Below are 17,962 nucleotides of genomic sequence, written 5' to 3' on the forward strand. Positions count from 1 at the left end.
GTTTTCAGTATCCCACTCCGTATCTATTAGGGCCTGACAGGAGACTTGCGAGAGCTCTAAATTCAGCTTTATTTGTAATTTCTGGCTCGATTTTTAGCACAGTCTGCCCTTCAACTGCATGAGCTAAGGATTTCTTTAAATGCTGCCAGGGAGACCTTTTACACCATGCCCTGAGTTGAGCCTGACATTTTCTTCCTTCTGTGCACCAATTGCACTTAGCAACAACTAACCTATTAATACCACCAACCAATCATAATTCACACCACCCCAATCTCTCTAGCATGCTAGAGATTGCATAAGGTAGTGCATCCCTTTCCTTGTGGACCAACTATCCTAGTTTAGGCTCCCCCAGAAGCAGACCCTGAAAAAAGACTTGAGGGTGAACAGTTTATTTGGGAGTCTTAATAAAGATGTCACTTCACGTGATGAAAGGTTAAATTCACCACAAAGATGAAATAATTGTAAATTGATATGCTCTTAATAAAATTACCTTAACACTCTTAAGTGAGAGAACTGCAAGGAAAAATACAAAACCATGCGATGCTTTCAGTAGTTGATGGAACAAGCAGACACATTCCAGGAAATATGTAGAAAAATCGAAGTACTAATTGTGTACGATGTGTCCCAAAATTGTCATTCATATGAAAACCGTACACTTGCAAATTAAGCAAGTGTCAGTATATTCCAAAGGATTGCTGCAAAGCTGCTCAATATTCTCTGACCTCAAAGCAATTAAGGTAGAATCAATTTTAAAAGGATCTTTGGAAAAGCTCTCATATATTTGGGAATTAATAAATATTTCTAATTAACACATGAGAAAAGAAGTCACAGAAGTTAAATATTGAAAACTTTATATGAAAGAAATACTATCTACTAAAATGTGTGGAATGCAGCTAAAGCAGTATTTAGAGGATACTAGACTAACATGCGGAGAATCGTCCATACTAGATAAGAAAAAAGACCAAAAATTAATGAGATAGGCATTCAATTCATGAAGTTAAAAGGACCAAAATAAGCAACACACACACACGCAAGGAAGGAACTGTTAAAGCACAAAGTAATGAAATAGAAAAATGAACACAATAGAGAAGATCAACAAAGTCAAAAATTGGTTTTTCAGAAATACAATCTATAAACCTTAACAAGACTGATAAAAGAGGGAGAGAGAACCAAACCAACCAACTGAATAAACAAAAAGTAACAGGAATGAAAATAGTTATCACTACAGATCCCACAGATATTAATAAAAGTATAATAAAATAGATAATTAAAATATACTGTTATAAACTTTATGCCAATGAATTTGTAAGTATAGATACAAAGAATAAATTCTTAGAAAACTGTAACTTATGAAAGTTGCTTCACAAAGAAGTAGGAAACCTGAATAGAGTAGTCTTAACAACCATTAAAGTTAATGAAACAGTAGTTCCCAATATTTCCACTCAAAAACTCAGGCCTACATGGTTTACTAGTGAGGTCTATCAAACTTTAAAGGGATAAGGTCCTGCAATCTTACAGAAAATACTGCAGTGCATAGAACAAAGGGTATATTTCTAACCTTAGCTTAGGTCTTCTAGAAAGCAGAGCCTGAGGCAAGGACTAAGATACTAACACATACAGTACTTCATTTGGGAAACGTAAGCTCAGGGAAAAAATGAGAGAAAAATGGAAGTAAAGCAAGGAGAATCCTATGAAATATGTGATGCATTACTGTCTTGACTGCCACTTCACAGTGAGTTGAAAGAGACCTATCAGGTCACTCAGCATGTGAAACTCTTGGCATGTGGACTTTTCTGGTAAGGTTTCCAGGAAGAAACAATGTTGTGGAGTAACCAATGGGAGATAAAAGGGAGTAATCTAGCTATCAGGTAACCTCCCATCCCTCAGTTCTCATTGGTCAATGTTCTTGCCACAGGGATGATTGACTGTCCCACTGGGTTGCATTATCCACCTCATAACAGCTGTTCAGGAATGCAGATCCCATGTCTTGTAATGCTGCGTCTCATTAAAGTCTGAAAGTGGAGGGAAATTCCACAATGTATGAGTTACAAGTCAAGGCAGGGAAAGAGGAGGCAGTCAAGGGTGTTTGAGAAGGTGCATAAAGTTTGTTTCTAAATATACTCCCCATTTTATTGTATGGCTAGCATACCAACAAGGACAGTACGAAAAAGGAAAAGTATAGGTTAATCTCACTCATGAGCATAAAATTAAAATATTAATTTGAGGATAGCCATGTATATAAAGCATAATGCATGATGACACAATGGGGTCCATCCCAGGAATGCAAGGTTGGTTTACATTAGAAAATCAACCCATGTGATTAACATTAATAGACGAAAGGAGAAAAATCATAGATCATCTGAATAGAGGAAGATAGATGCATCTGAAAACACACAGTGTCCATTCATGATTTTTTTTTAACTTCTTAAATTAGAACTAGGAGAAAACACTCTGAACTGATAACAGGTATCTACAAAATAATAAGCTAAAAATGAAAGCATTCCTTTTGATACTTGGGAACAAGGCAACGATGCCTGAGTTTACCACTTCTACTCAGCATACTGAGGTTCTACACAATGTTGTAAGGCTAGAATAAGAAACAAAATCCATAAGAATGGGAATCCAATCTGTCATTATTCTTGGAAGATAAACTGGTATATGTAGAAAAGCCAGAAGAACAGATAGATTTATTACTAGAATTTGGAAGTAAGTTTATTATGTTGCTGGATACAAAACAATGTACCATGATAAAATGCATTTTTGTATTAATAGTAACATAGAAAATTTTTAATATACTGTTTGCTTGAAAACTACGAAGTGCTGAAGAATAAACCTAACAAAAGCTGTAAGAGATCTTTATGGAGAAAATTATAAAAGTGTTACTGAAAAACTTTAAAGAAGATCTAAATAAATGGACAGAGACAAATATTATGAGCTGCAAGACTCCATAATGTAAGGTTGTTAGGTCCACCAAATCTGCAGATTAAATCCAATCCAAGTGAAAATTTAATAATTTCCACCACCACTACCCTGCTCCCACTGTGTACATGGGAAGGTAAGTGACCAAAAATAGCTTAAAAATTTGAAGAATAAGAACAAGTTAGGAGTATGAGCTAGCTACCAATTTTCTCTCAGCTCCAAATCCATCCTTTGCCCTGCTTTGTGATAGTGGAGCTAATAGACCCTATAAACATTTCTTCTTTGCCAGCCGGACACAATGTTAAGCTTTACCAATAGAGAGCACTGGAGTTACACTGAAAGGCAATGGCGACAGGAAGGCGTTTCCCTTCTGGGGATCAGTCCTCCGTTATTATTACTCTGCACAGGAGTCCAGCAGACCTTGTGGAGCAGCTCCAACTGTGCCTCTGGCAACTGTCTCTCCACCAAGTAGGCAGTTTCTACAGACTATCTTTATCCCAGCTACGGCCTATGGCCATGGTGGACAATTTCTAGAGACCAGCTCTGGCCCATGCCCCTGTCACGTTTCTTTGCTACTGGCAGGCTGCATGTTCTCAACCTTTGGTTGGAAGGGCGTGGAATTCTCCTAAGTCCCTAGTGCCTTCATTGTCTACTCTTTTTCTTTTTTTAATTTATTTTATTGAAGTATAGTCGATTACACACACATTCTTTCATATTCTTTTCCATTATGGTTTATCACAGGATATTGAATATACTTCCCTGCGCTATACAGTAGGACCTCGTTGTTTATCCATTCTCTATATAATAGTTTACAGCTATGTGAGTCTGTTTCTGTTTCATAGATAGGTTCATTTGTGTCGTATTTTGGATTCCAAATGTAAATGATGTCTTATGATATTTGTCTTTCTCTTTCTGACTTCACTTAGTATGATAATCTCTAGGTCCATCCATGTTGCTGCAATTGATATTATTTCATTTTTTACGGCTGAGTAGTATTCCATTTTTCACCCTTTTTCACACTCTTTTTTAGCCTAGAGGTAGTTGCTGCCTTTTTGCACTTGCTACTCCTGTACTCCTCTGAGTCGTCTTTTACCCCTTTTAGTAAACCGCTTTCTACGAGTTAACAATTCTTTATACTACATTTTCCCTGTTCAGGAATATGTGTGATTCCTGTGGCTGATATAGGGGACTAATCCTACCAAGGTATCAATATTTATTATAAAGCCCTAGTAAATAAGTCTGTGTGGTAATAATGCACAATTAGACAAACTAACCGATGGAATAGAATAGGGAGATTGGAAAAAGACCCAAAGTTGTATAAAACATGACAGAAATGGTACATCAGATCAGTGGGTTAAGACTCTTTCAGACTCTTGCCTTTAGCTGAGATGCTTTGTGTCTGTTTTGTGTTTGTGTGGTCCAGCAGCCAGCCAGAGATATGAACAGATAAAATTTGGGGACCCCCTCTCTGGCCCTTCCCTTCCAGGAATCCGTCCCCTCCTTTCGGCAGCTGTAGTTGCCCTGTACTCGATCTTCTTTTCTCATGGGCCAAAAAGATGGCTGCTTTTCCACCAGCACCACCACTGGCTTGCACAACACTCCCTGTACCTGGCCCCTCGGGCACAAAACAGCAGAAATAGGGAGCTCACTTCCTATCACTTCTCTCTCCACACATGGACTTCCCACCCAAATCCACCTGCTTCTTTTTACTCCCCGGTACTTTCAATGCTTCCATTTTGTACACGTCCATACAGTAAAAATCTTTTTTTTCTTTTGGTCAGGCTCCGCGCCCTGTGGGATCTTAGTTCCCCGACCAGGGATTGAACCCGCGCCCCCTGCTTTGGGAGTGCGGAGTCTTAACCACTGGACCGCCATGGAAGTCCCCATCTAGTAAAATCTTATTCAGTTACCACTGTAAGCAGAAGTCTGGCTGTGATATTTTCGGGGCAAGCAAGGTATGAAGATGCTTGTTTCTTTGCAGGTTTTGAGCTCTTGCAAGGGCTTCCCAACTCTGCTGTGAAATCAATATGACATCTAGTGGCTTGGTAAAGAAAGTTTGGACTGGTTTTAATCAGTTACATCTAGGTTTGGGGCTTCCCAGGTGTGGAGGTGAGGGTGGGGGGTCAGTGGTTACAATATGTTTTAATAATTGATTTTTAAGGAATAGTTACTAGAAAACAATAACAACTAATATACCTAAAGACCTGGACTTCAATCTGCTCATTGATAGGAAAGAAAGACAGGGGGATGATAGGGATGGGAAAGGAAAGGAATGAAATAGGAAAGAAGAGGAAGAAAAAGGAGAAGCTTGGGGTGAAGAGAAGGATACAGGTTGAGGAGAAATGAGAAGAGAGAAGGGGATGGTGTGGGCAATGGATGTTCCAGGAAGAGGAAGCAAGACTGAGAGCCTACAATTAGGAAGTAGGTGACAGAACAAGGACAAGGCAGTAGCAGGAAATGCAGTTTATGAGTGGTCTGGCTTGGGAAAGACCTTTCATTTCATGGGGCAGAATTTACATTGTATCCAGTAGGCAACAGGCACTCATCTGAGTTTGTAACCATCAAGGGCGTCTCTGCCCCAGGCCTGTCTGCGCTCAGATCCACTCCTTGCCTTTTACCTCCTCTGAAATGCAACCTTGTTGGTTGTCTTCTCCAGGCACCTCTGCCAGGTGCCTGGCAGCAGAGCGTGGCCAATGCAAGGTCCTGGTGGAAGGGAGAAGCTGGCTCATTGCCCTCCCTTTCCGTTCAGGGGGTGCCTCCAGCAGCAGAGGCTATATTTCCTTCATGGCTCCAGCTCCCACTCGAGGGACCCCCAAGGGTTCCAGCTTCTAGTGATCTGATCTGGGGATCTAGGACCATCACCTTACCCCTTCGCTCTTCTATCCTAAAAGCTAGAGTGACTTTCTGTTCCTGCCCATCTTGGAGTTCAGCTTTTCAGTACCCTCACCACCAGTCTCCGCATCAAATTCCCTTTGTTGTAAATATTGGGTGGGCCAAAAGGTGCCTTCGGTTTTTAAGTAAAAATAAAAGACACATTTTTCATTTTCACCAAGAACTTTATTGAACAACGTATTCACCCTTTTGTTCCACTACCTTCTGCCGTTTTTCAGGCAACTTCATAATTCCATCTTCCCAAAACTTTTTTTTTTTGAAGAAAGAACTGTTCCAGGTGCCTTTTACAGTCTTCCAGGAAATTGAAATTTTTTCTATTAAGAGAATTTGTAAAGACCGAAATAAATGGAAATCTGAAGGTGCGATGTCTAGTGAATACAGCAGATGAATCAGAACTTCCCAGCCACGCTGTAACAGTTTTCGCCTGCTCATCAAAGAAATATGCGGTCTTCCGTTATCCTGATGGAAGATTATGCATTTTCTGTTGACTAATTCCGGATGCTTTTCCTCGAGTGCTGCTTTCAGTGGGTCTAATTGGGAGCAGTACTTGTTGGAATTAATCGTTTGGTTTTCCAGGAGGTGCTCATAATAGAGGACTCCCTTCCAATCCCACCACATACACAACATCCCCTTCTTTGGATGAAGACCGGCCTTTGGTGTGGTTGGTGGTCGTTTATTTCACTTGCCCCACGATCTCTTCCATTCCACATTATTGTACAGTATCCACTTTTCATCACCTGTCACAATTTGTTTTAAAAGCGGAACGTTTTCATTATGTTTAAGTAGAGAATCGCATGCGGAAATATGGTCAAGAAGGGTTTTTTTGGTTAACTTACGTGGAACCCAAACACCAAAGCGATGAACGTAACCAGGCTGGTGCCAATGATTTTCAACGCTTGATTTGGTTATTTTGAGTATGTCGGCTATCTCCCGCGTGGTATAATGTTGACTGTTGTCAATTAATGTCTCGATTTGATCGCTGTCCACTTCAACTGGTCTACCTGGCCGTGGAGCATCGTCTAGTGAGAAATCTCCAGCACGAAACTTTGCAAACCTCTTTTTTTTTTTTTTTTTTTTTTGCGGTAGGCGGGCCTGTCACTGTGGTGGCCTCTCCCGTTGCAGAGCACAGGCTCCAGACGCGCAGGCTCAGCAGCCATGGCTCACGGGCCCAGCCGCTCTGCGGCATGTGGGATCTTCCTGGACCGGGGCACGAACCCGTGTCCCCTGCATTGGCAGGCAGACTCTCAACCACTGCGCCACCAGGGAAGACCCCGCAAACCTCTTTTGATACATTTGATCAGTCACAGCACCTTTTCCACACAATGCACAAATCTTTTTTTGCGTTTCAGTTGCATTTTTACCTTTCTTGAAATAAAAAGCTAAAAATCTTGCTTTTTTTTCTTCCATCTTCAGTATTAAAATGGCTACACAAAAATTCACCAATTTTGATGTCTTTTTTTTAAAATGCACGCTGATATGACAGCTGTCACATACAATTTAACAAAATTGTTTCAAATAAAGTTAAAGACAACTAAGTGCTACTAGAACCATCTTATGGAAAAAACCGAACAAACCTTTTGGCCAACTCAATACTTGAAGTGGTTTCTATTTTCCTAGTTAGTCCCTGACTCATACAGGTTGGGGGAGCACTTTCTCCCCACTGCTCTGGTTTTCATGGAGAGAGATTTTCTTCTAGTTACTCTTGGCATCTTGCCTTACTCCTTACCTCCACCCATGGAAGTACATATACTAAATTATCTGGGTAGTGGATGACAGCAATTGGTTCCCATTCTCATTTGGGTGGATATCTCCTGGTGGAATTGGACAGTGAATTTGAGCATACTCTTTAGTTATAGGTATGCTCTGTCATCCAAGATAGCCTGTTCTGTAATCAGGTTGATGTTTGAATCTTCATCCGTCTGATTCCTGAGTCTGAGTTGGTGCCCAAGTTCAGGACAGGTGTGCTATATCTGTTTCTTTGTTGTTTTCAGTTTTTCTTTTTTGGGTTTTGTTTGTTTGTTTGGCTTCCTCAAACTCCAGCAGTAAGCAGAAGATTAGATTTGTGCTACAACAACATTCTAGCCAAAAGAAACCCCACACCCACTCCGAGTCTGGCTTACTAGGGAAGGCCCTTTCCCCACCTCCTCTCCCCAGACATGTTCTACTAAATTTCAGGTCCTCTGGGAACTATGACGACTAGGACATGGATCCAGAAGTTTAACGTCAGAGCAGGTAATAATGAGGTGTGCCAGTTGTATGTGTGTCACACATGGAGTTGCACAGGGCCCCGTCCTCCAAAGTGCCCATTGCCTGGTTTAAGACTCTCGTCCCAGTCTTGAAATTCTTAACTTTCTAACAAGGTGACTTGCATATTTCACTGGACCCCTCAGATTATGTAGCCTTTCCTGGTACTACCCGCCCTCCCTCTTGGGGTGCACCTTTTGGAGGGGTTGGGTAAGTCCTCGACATCCAAGCTCCTTGGAATTTGGAGGCTGGCAGCACTGCGAGAAGCATCCCGGAGTTTTCCAGATGGACAGCAGAGGGCAGCAAACTGCCACTTAAGGGTTTCTCACCCAGGAGGGGTAGGGTTTGAAGCCGACTTTCCCGAATGTTTACGGGCTACAGGGCTGCTTGTTTGTCTGCTTGTTTTTATCATTGAAAACCAGAAACTCTATGCTCTTGAGCCCCACCTTAGGTGCGGTGGCGCCTGGTATTTGCTACTCTGGTGAAACCCGTCCCGAGTTGCGTTAGAGCAGCTCCTTTTACCTTGAAGGTACAAGCCTAGCGGCCGGATGAGCAGTGCCCCGTGCCAGCTGCTCCTGTTAATGGCCAGACCTGCTATGAAGAGCCTTCCATGGGGTCCGGCATGGGGTCGTCCAGGGATTGCCTCTAATCCTTAGAACACGCCAGCTAGGTCTGTATTTTCATCTGCATTTACTGGTGGGAAACTGGACTCAAAAATGTAACTTGATGTAATTTGTCCATGGTTACACAGCTATGAAGTGAGAAAATGTGGGTTTGAACTCTGATCTACCTGGGTTCAAAAAGGCATGCTCTTGGGGCTTCCCTGGTGGCGCAGTGGTTGAGAGTCTGCCTGGCGATGCAGGGGACACGGGTTTGTACCCCGGTCTGGGAAGATCCCACATGCCGCGAGCGGCTGGGCCCGTGAGCCATGGCCGCTGAGCCTGCGCGTCCGGAGCCTGTGCTCCGTCCGCAACGGAAGAGGCCACAACAGTGAGAGGCCCACGTACTGAAAAAAAAAACAAAAAACAAAAAAGGCATGCTCTTTACACAGGTTCATTCTGCCTCTACAAAATTTTTAAAAAGAGAATGCCATTTTTTTCTTGTCTTTGCTTTGTCAGGTGGAAACAAGTTCCCTCGGGCTATACCCCAGCCCTCTCCCAGTCACAGAGAAGGCGTGCAAACAGGAAAACTCACAACCACCCAAGGTCTGTGACCTGGACTGCATCTCTCATCAAGCAAAGAAAGAACTTTTAAAATTTCTCTTTTTTCTTTTTAAAGCAATAATCCAGCAGCTTACTCTGCTCTCTTCTGGAGCGCTGTCGTTCTAAGGAGAAACTCAGCATTGATTCAGCCCAGTGAAAACTGACTTTAGTGGACATTCATTCACATTCCCAGTCAGCTTCTAACTGTTCTATATAAATGGATTACATTTAAAAGCTACTTAGAGGACTTTGTGCAACCACATAAGGCAGACCCCAAAGCACACAGGTGTCAAGATAAGACAGAGCTGAAATTTTTCATAGTCAATGGCAATGTTTTGGTCCAGCAAACACAAATGCACACCAGGAGCAGGCAACAATCCTAAACATCAGATGTGAGAGGCGGTGAGTGCCTCATTAATGGGCATTCACAATGAAACAACAAAACAAAAGAGAAAACCATCACGGTGCTCCTTTGCCCTTCTGAGGAGTGAGATTCGTTAGCCAGTGTGCAGCTTAGCTTTGCCTTAGTAGCTAGAGGACGCAGGACTGAATGATCAAGGCTGGTAACAGTACAGGAGAAGAGTACCCTGCGGTGGCTAGGCGGAGGGCTCTAGAATCAGGATTCCAGCTCTGATTTATCACTGACTGGTGATGGGTCTTTGGGAAATTTACTCCCTTTCTCTGAGCCTTTGTTTCTTTATCTGTCCAATAGTGGTGACCACATTTACCACTACAGTGTTGTGAAAAACGAATAAGACGATGGATGCCAAGTGTTGACCAGACTCACAAATGGGGGCTCTTATGTTATTCCCCTCCTCCAAGCTCAGGCTGGTATTTGAAAGCAAATATTCTGCTCCAGCCAAAGAGGCTGCTGCATTTTGTGTTTGACTACCTTCTCCTGTGTCATGCTTTCTCTACGCCCTCTCAGATGCTTTCAGAAGAAAGGTATATATTTTAAATGGATAAACAACAACAAAATGAGGAAAAATGGCCCCCTTTTGGTCCCCATTGTCTTCTCTTTGGCCATTTGGGTGGGGAGAGAGCAGATCTGGCCCTGAGTCACTGGCAGAAAGAGAAGGCCCTGCTACTTATTTACCCCAGGGTGAAGCTGTCCAGGGACTCTCTTGAGGTTCCCAGAGGTAACACCTGAGAGGCGAGACCTGTTGTAACCCTCAACAGTTACCTCTGTGAATGTGGGAAGGGGCTTCTGCTAGGTCCCAGCGTGGGAGCCCCCAAGGGTGGGACCCTACACAGCGAACCTTCCAAGGACAATGCTGGACCCTCCCCTGCTGAGCTGGGCCACGGCCAAGAGGCCTTTTAGCAAAGGATTACAGGTCCAGATCGGATTGATTGACTCTCTTCCGGATGGAACGCGAGTGTGGCTGGGAAAAGGTCTGAGCTGGTGAGATCGGGGCACTGCAGGGGCTTCTGGAAGAGAAGGAAACCCCTCCTCTTCCAATGCCCCTTGGTTTGAACAAAATACCTCTCTCCAGCACAATTTTGCCCCTCTTTTTCCTCTGCACCTAACAAAAGAAAGAAAATGCAGGAGGTCCTACTCCTGGGTGTCCCAAACCCTGAATCCAAACTCCTGCACAAGAATCAGCCTCATGCTGGGGTTCAGGGGAGGGGGGCATACTTTTGAGGAAACCCAGGATTTTGACAGCTGTGACAGGCAGCAGATTGAGGTCACCGACAGCACCAGGTCTCTGTGACCAGGATGCCCAATACTGTCTGAAACTTCTTGGGATACTAAGTAGATGCACATATTTTAAAACTTGGAGCAAGATTTCAAAGGTGCTTTGTATGTTGTTCTGCAGTTAAACTAGAAGGCTCATCTCTGTTTTGTAGCTGTGCCTATAGCTGTTTGTGAAGGGGGTCTGGAAAGCCAGATTTATCAAAGTAGTTACCACATTAAAACTGTAGAAGCTGCCTCCAATCCTTTTTGACTGGATATGAAAATCAATAGATAAATGCAAAGGTAATTAAAATATTATCACAAAAATGTAGATCAGGGTCAACTAGATCCAAGATAAGAACTTTGAAAGGGGATTTATGCAGAGGAAGGCGAGCTGTAAGATCGCAGGGAGCTAAGGCATGGATTTCTAGATCCAGAGGTGAGATGTGTAAAGTACTGGGCTGGGTCCTGAATGCATCTACTCTCAAGCTATAATCTGTGAGTCCCTGTCTGTCGGTGGGTGGCCTGGGGCAGAATGGGGTGTGTGATGAGGTCAAATCCAGGATGGGAAGGGGAACTTTAAGGCGGACTGAATTTCCCCTGCAGAGAGACTGCTATTTTCACCGATAGAGAAGGAGAATTTGAGAACTTGACCCTTGACTCTTCTCTTCCTGCTCTTTCTCCTTCCGCCTCTTTCCCCTCCCCCACCCTCTTCGAAGCTCCGAAGGGGTTTAAGTGGTGTTCGTACCCCCCCTTTGCCCCCTCAGCTCTGTGCCTACAGGCTCAGGAGCTGCCTCAAGTGGGAACTCAGAGTCCTTTCTTCTCTCTTGCCTTGGTCATTGTACCCCTCTCCCACCTCTAATTTAACCGTTTCTTCTTTTAATGCAAATTTTCTGAATTCCTATACCACAAGTACTCTTTTAAACTTGAACCTGTCCGCAGAACAGCCAAACTTGAGAATTCTTGGTGATCAGATGAAGTCCTTTAATGTGGAGTCTTGACCTCCTTACCGTTCCTGCTGCCTTATTACTGACCCCCCTTTAGGCCTCACAGCTTATGTCTTAATACCACCCTGGGAGCTTGAAGATTTTCTTAAACCCCAGAAGAGAATTGCCATTGATTGAACACTTACTCTAGAGACCAGAACTCTGCAGCCTCCCTGGAGGTATTGTCCCCACTGCATAGGATGTCTCATAGTGAAGGACTCAGTGTCACGTTCTCATGGTGTAGGACTTCAAGAAATCTTTAAAAGAAAAAGCAATCATTACAGTAGAGGTGGGAGGGGGTGCAGTACCCCAGCTTTTGGTTCTGGGCTGCTCTGGAGGCTGTGGTGATGATGAGGCTCCGCTGAGTTGGCTGGGGGGGGGGGGGGGGGCGGGGCATGTCATCACTGCACTGTCAGCCTCTCTCCTTGATGGACTTGGCCCAGGAAGCCCTCCACCTGAAGCCCGGGCTGCAGCACCTCCATACTCCGCCCCCTGTGATCCCATCCAACCTGGAGGATGATCCAGGGAGTAATTTACAAGCCAACTCCCCTGACATGGGCTGCGGCAAGTCCCAGCTGGTGTCTGCTGGCTTGGGGTCGGGGAGTAGCCCTGGCTGGTGCAGCCGCTGAACACCTGCAGGTCCCGGGATTGTCCCCAGCCTTCCCTCTCCTGCAATCTCACGCTGGATCTCGCGTTCCAGCTCAGATGCAGGGGAGAGAGATCAGACATAAAATTCTAGGGGCTGAAAATTCCTCCCACAAGGACATTCCCGGCCCCCACCCTTTCCAATGAAGCAGAAATTTTAACTCTTCGGGGCAAATTTTCAAAGCTGAGTAACTACCTGTTACACCCTTAAATCCTGTTATTTGTTAACAGCATTTGAATGAGTAACTTGCTCCCATTGCTTTGAAAATGTATCTTTTAATAGGTGAGCAGGGGAGATTAGAGATGAAAAGTACCAGTGTGGTGCCTTCCGTGATGCCAGAGGCTGTTCGGAACTGGCATTCCAAGGCTTGTGAAAATGACTTTCTTTAGAAGAATGTAGAAGGTGGGTGTCTTAAAGGGGAGAGGGGACAAAGAGGATATCCATGTGGTAGGAAAGATATGGTCAGAATGCTGACCATTCTGAGGACTTATCCTGTGATCGCCAGTCTCAAAGGCAGACAAGTGTTACATGCTGCCCCTGGATTTTCTGGGCTGTTAAAGAGACAGGCCCTAGGCTTTCAGGGTAGAACAGGGGTGTCAATTGAAAGAAAAGCTTCTGAACCCCGCCCCCTCCCGGGGCTCTCCCTCTTGATCGCTCATGCAGAATGCCGCCTTCCTGCAGTGATGCCCAATAACCCCCGCGCACTCCCCTAGTGCTGAGCTTGGCTGTGGAAACCCTGGAACCAACAGGTGTCTTTCGTGATGCCCGAGGCCCTCCAAGATGGACACTTCTAAGCAACCTGCAGTCCTGCATCCCAGATGAGGACTGCAAAGCCATTCAGGGAGGAGAGGTGCTCTCTGCAGCCAAAGAACGAGGCCAGAGAGCTCATTGTATACCTGAGACCCCACCAGGCTCTGAGCTCAGCTCAGAGCTAGAGGCAACACGGTGTGGTTCAGTGGATTCTCCATATTGGCTGCACAGGAGAATCATGTGGGTTTTTAAAAAAAATCCTGTTGCTCAGGCACCCCTGTCCCCAACACACACACACACACACACACACGCATAGACACACACACACATACACAATACCCATTGCATCAGAGTCTCTGTAGGTAGGACCCAAACACCAGTCATTTTTCAAGCTTTTCAGGCAGTTCTAATAAGCAGCCACGTTTGAGAACTAGTGATGTCAAATGGCTGAGATGGTTCTGAGACTCTGGGGCCCAGCGGGGAGAGAGAAGGCGGCTGACCAGCTTCCGTTTGGAAAAGGAGGTCAGTGTTCAAGCAGAGAGGACTTGGAATCCTCCTCCCTTTTCTATGAAAGTTGTGATGCCCTTTGATGGTAGAAATAGTTCCACTTCTTCCTTTGAAAGCTTAACTAGCTTAATTTTTTTTCTAGTAAACTTGACTTCGGAAGTCAAATGTTTTTATAAAAATTTTTGGAAATAATTTCAAACTTAACAGAAATTTCAAGAATGATACATATAACCCTTGTATACTTTTTATCCAGAAGCACTAATTGTTAATATTTACCATATCTGTTCACACACACACATATATATACACACATATACATTTCTATATATACCCATGCACACATATACAATCTCTGTGTATGTTCATACACACATATATGATGGGCATTGTACATTTTTTTTTCTGAACCATTTCAGGGTTAGTTGCATATATCATGCCCCTTCTCTATGCATTGTATGCCTTTATCTTTAATACTTCAGTGTTATTTCCCAAGACCATGGCTATTATTATCTCATATAAACACAATATAGTTATAAAATTCAGGAAATTTGACATCACTACAATACTATTGTCTAATCTACAGTCCATATTCCAGTATTGCCAGTTGTTTCAATAATGTCTTTTACAGATTTCTTTTTTCCAATTCAGGGTTCAATCTAGATTCATACGTTGCATTTGTTTACAGCTCAAGCTTGCTGGTACAGGAGATTTACATTACAAATTTCTTACTATATAATATGACAACATAAGGAAGCTGTCATCTGATCTTGTTTTTCATTCCCCAAATTCAAAAGTTTTTCATTAAAAATTTCCTCAAAGGTTAAAAATGAAAAAATTTCTCATGATTTTTCAAACCTTTAGTTCTTGAAGAACTCACAACATATTACCACATTTAATCTTTTCTCTCATAGCATGGATACAGCATTGTTGTTTAAAGGAAATTTCTCACAATAACTTTGTGAAGCATTACCCCTGGTAACGTCTTCTCAAGAGGTGGCCAAGAAATACTTGTTCAGTAAATGAATGAATGAATGAATGATCTCTTGCTTGGATTACTGCAATAGACTCCTCACTGGTTTCTTGCTTACATCCTTCCCCCTGTTTGTTTGTTTCTCAACCCAGCAACCAGAATGATCCTTTTAAAAACATTAATCAGAGTGTACCCCTCTTCACACTCTGAACACCCTCTATGCCTTCCCAGCTCATTCAGAATAAGAGCCAGCATCTTCAAAATTACCTACAGGGCCCTGTGTGACAGGACCCCCATACCCATCTGCCCTCCCACTCTGATGTCATCTCTTACTATCCCTCTACTCCTTGATCCCTCTGCTCCAGCCATCCTGGCATCCTTGTGGTTTCTTGAAAGTACAAGGCACACTCCTGCCTCAGGACCTTTGCACTTGCTTATAATTCTGTTCTCCCATCTATCTACCTAGCTTGTCCTTCACTTTGTTCACATTTTTAATGAGGTTAACCCCTCACCCCAATCCCTGCTCTGTTCTCTAGGAGGTCACTCCTCATGCATTTATCCCCCTTCTCCACATCTGAATGGGCTTTGGGGGCCGCACAGCATTCTTAGCCCTCATATAGTTTATGGAAGATTGGGAACCCAAATTTCTAACTTCTCTCTCTAATTCCTGACTGCAAACCAGCAAATAGTTCTGGAACTCATCTCTTTATTGAAGTGTCTTGTCAAATGCAGTCAATGGCAAGTTTTTTTGGAGCATAACCGTACTTCATTCCTTTACATATTGTCTCTGGCTGTTTTCATGCTACAGTGATGATAGACTTGAGTAGTTGCAAAAGAAACCGTATGGTCTGTAAAGCTGAAGATTATTATCTAGCTCTTTACAGAAAAGTTTGTTGACCCCTGCCTTAGACTTACAAATTCGTCAGCTCACAGTCTGCTTTCCAAATTATCTCCCGCCCACCTTTATTCAACTTTTTGCCACTGCATATCACGGATTGCCATCCCTCCAGCTTGACTGCTGCGCTAATGCCACACATCTTAAATTTCTTTGTTTTGGTGATATTCTACTCCTGGCGCTGGTCAGGATACTTGACAACAGCTGATTGAAATCTCAGTGGTTTAACCTGACAAAAGTTTGTTGCTTGCTTACTGTAAAGTCTGAAGTTGGGTGGGCAACCACCCTCCATCTTGTAGCTGTCCCATCTGGAAGGCGTGGACTCCAAAGCCACTCAGCAGTTTGGGAGGTGGAGGAAGAATTCTGTTCTCAACTGCCTTTCCTTCCATTGGCCAGACTAGTTACAAAACCCCAATCTCAACAAAAGGGGGCTTGGGATGTTTAGAGGACCATTTAAGTGTTTGATGAGTTTTAATCAGTCTTTGTAAGTTTGATCCTTTACCTCAAGCAAGATTAGAGCTAAATCATCCCCATAAGAGCCTCTTGGAGAGTCCCATAGAGTGGGAATCCACAGGCTATTCCAGAGAGCCTGGAAATCTTTCTTCATATCTAGCTAAAGCAAGGAGATTCTTATATCTTGAGATTGCCTGATACACAGGAGGAAATGATTCGATAAAAGGAAAGGGATGTGTGTGAAGTAAGGGGGGAGGCGGAGAAAAGACTTGTGAGACAGGGGCTTCCCTGGTGGCACAGTGGTTAAGACTCCGCCTGCCAATGCAGGGGGCACGGGTTCAAGCCCTGGTCCAGGAAGATCCCACATCCCGAGGAGCAACTAAGCCTGTGCACCACAAATACCGAGCCTACGCTCTAGAGCTCGCGAGCCACAACTACTGAGCCTGTGCTCTAGAGCCCACAAGCCACAACTACTGAAGCCCGTGCGCCTAGAGCCCGTGCTCCGCAACAAGAGAAGCCACCGCAATGAGAATCCCGCACACTGCAACGAAGAGTAGCCCCTGCTCGCCGCAACTAGAGAAAGCCCGGGCGCAGCAACAAAGACCCAATGCAGCCAAAAACAAATAAATAAGTTTAAAACAAAACAAAAAAAGACTTGTGAGAAAGAAAGGGATACTTGAAGTCAAAAAGTCGCGGGCAGCCAAAATGACTGACAGCCTTTAGAAGCCTGTGAACTGCAGTGCTTTTCAAACAGTGCAGTGTGAACAGGCACCATTTAAATCCAAGCTATCATTCTGACTACAAAGCTATTTACTTATTTCAATGTTACGATTTAATATAGTGAATCAAGCATTTTATGACTTGAAGTCACTTCAGAAGTCAGCTTTGATTTCCTCAAGTCATTGAAGGAGGGTTCAGAGTTCATTTCTGCTTAATAGATCAAGGTAGCCAATTGCATTTTCTGTCAAAAGGAAATGTTTAGAGAGTGTTGTGGGGGAAGGCTGGGTTTTGGCCTGAGAGGTAGGAATGTAGGCAGTGTGCCCAGCTCTTTTTCTGACCCTGTTCATGACCTTAAGAGGTCATATAACCTTCTAAAAACCTCAGTTTCTCCTCTGAAACAACCACCGCTTGCCTCCTTGGGCAAGTTGGATGATTAATAATGACACAGTGTTAACAAAGTTACTTTGAGGTCTTTTGATGAAAGACAGCCTATAAACTCTGCTAAAGAGTTACTGCCTTATTAAAGAAATGGCCGCATATAATACTGCACCAATAAATGCTGACAAAGGTAAATGTTCTCCATTCATCCTGACGAGGACAGGCTATTCATCTATTGAAAGTATGAGAGAGGGTGTGGCCCAAAGTTATAAAATTTTGTATTAATATTGCCCAGAAAGATATTTTGGATCTGTGTCTTTATTATCACTTGAAGTATTAACTAATAGAACCAGCCATCTAGACTTATAATTATATAACAACTAATAATGAACGAAACAGGTATGCAGCACAGCTTTGTTCCTTGACTGGAGTATGAAAAGAATAACAAGGATCGCTATCCCAAAAGCTAAAATTCTGGGAAAACATGATAAAGCTATGAGAGAAATATGGAGCATTGTGTGGGGATTGCCTTTGCTGAGCACCCTGAAAAATTAGACAAGAAGGCCTATGTTGAGGCTACAGAGAGATTTCAGAGCTGTTATCTGTTATTACTTCCTAGTATCCAGGTTTCTCATCAACTCAGCCAATCTACAGAGGCTTGAACGCACCCGCGACCACGTGACCTGGGCGTTGTAGGTGATTTCTCTGGTTATGTGGAAAGAGTT

The sequence above is a fragment of the Tursiops truncatus genome, chromosome 8 (assembly GCF_011762595.2).
Source record: "Tursiops truncatus isolate mTurTru1 chromosome 8, mTurTru1.mat.Y, whole genome shotgun sequence".
In the NCBI taxonomy this organism is placed as follows: Eukaryota; Metazoa; Chordata; class Mammalia; order Artiodactyla; family Delphinidae; genus Tursiops; species Tursiops truncatus.